The sequence below is a fragment of the Nematolebias whitei genome, chromosome 17, assembly GCF_014905685.2.
Source record: "Nematolebias whitei isolate Nwh7 chromosome 17, NemWhi1, whole genome shotgun sequence".
NCBI classification, from domain to species: Eukaryota; Metazoa; Chordata; class Actinopteri; order Cyprinodontiformes; family Rivulidae; genus Nematolebias; species Nematolebias whitei.
The window spans coordinates 42,519,516-42,520,835 of NC_056514.1; the positions used below are offsets into that span (position 1 = coordinate 42,519,516).

Below are 1,320 nucleotides of genomic sequence, written 5' to 3' on the forward strand. Positions count from 1 at the left end.
ACTTGAAGTTTACTTATTATAAACTTTATTTGATATACTTAAAAATAGTATAAAAATGTCCCAATTTAGTCCAAACAAGTATTAAATCAGTATACTTCTAGTACACTACAAGTATGGTGTGTAGTATATTTGATATACTTATAACTAACTTTAAGTATACTTGCAAAAATAAACTTCAAATGTACTACTTTTTGTTAAGGGTATATATATATCAAACTTAAATAATTTATAAAGATTAGTCATTCAGAATTTGATCCACCCAGGGTCAGCTAGACAAACCCAACACCAACAAGCTGAAAAGGGGCATTAGCCATACAAAAAGTTAATGAGCTCCCTTCCTGGGTTTAAATATAAGGATATCAATAGTTGTCTCATTTAATAACTTTACTGTAATAAGAATCAGAAACTCTCAAATTCACAAGTAAGCTCAGAAAATAAAGTACCTACTTGTATCTTTGGAGGTCCAATTGTTTGTCTCTAGAGTGGTAGTCTGAAAGGTACTCGGCGCGTAACATCGTTTGCTACCATTTGCAACTATTGTCATTTTTACCATTTAGAAATCGATCTTGGATCTCTGATGACAGCCTTGTCTTTTAGATTAGTAGTCCCAAGGTTAAGGCTATGGCTGCTATGCAAAAACTCTGAAAATATATATATTTAGCTGTAATTGAGATTTGTGTATAACAGTCCATAAAGACACTATCTACTGATCCTAGGAACTAAAACATATAATCTTGCTAATCTACTTTTAAATCAAAGTTTTCCAAAAGGATTTCTTTGAAACTGACCATTTTTCTTCTGCTGACTGCCTTAGTCCTGGAGGTTCTCTTCGTATAATGTCTGGCATCTTTTGTGAAGTTTTGGGATTTGCCATTTTAAATATTAGGGCTGGGATTCCCGATGACATCACTCCAGACCAATAAAAATTGAATTTTCAAACCAGCACTTAAACTATCTAGTGGATAGAATTTGAAAATATTAAATAAAAAAATACAATTCTTCACTGACTCATTTTGCCAGCAAGGGTCCCATTTCACAGTCTTGTTCTGACTATATTTTAATAACTTTTGACCTTCCATTGATTGACAACACAGCCTTTGAAAGTGAATTTCATGATAGTAGATATTTGTCAGACAATGCTGTAACCAAATTTATTAAAGAATTTCTGCTATTAGTTTCCTCCTGCAGAGTAATATTCTGATGTTGCTCAATAATCCAGGTAAATAAATCTAACAAGATTGAGTCAAGTCCTCTGCACGGGTTCTACATCTGCACTCATCCCTTTAGTTGGCAGCTCAGAACACCACATACAGAACACCA

At 33.2% G+C, this 1,320-nt stretch overlaps 1 protein-coding gene across 1 annotated transcript in view; it reads left to right on the plus strand.

Annotated features, from left to right (window-relative positions):
* LOC119423888 (rho GTPase-activating protein SYDE1) overlaps positions 1-1,320 on the plus strand; it is a 52,167-nt gene that overhangs the window by 11,381 nt on the left and 39,466 nt on the right. The gene's annotated exons all lie outside the window — the stretch shown is intronic.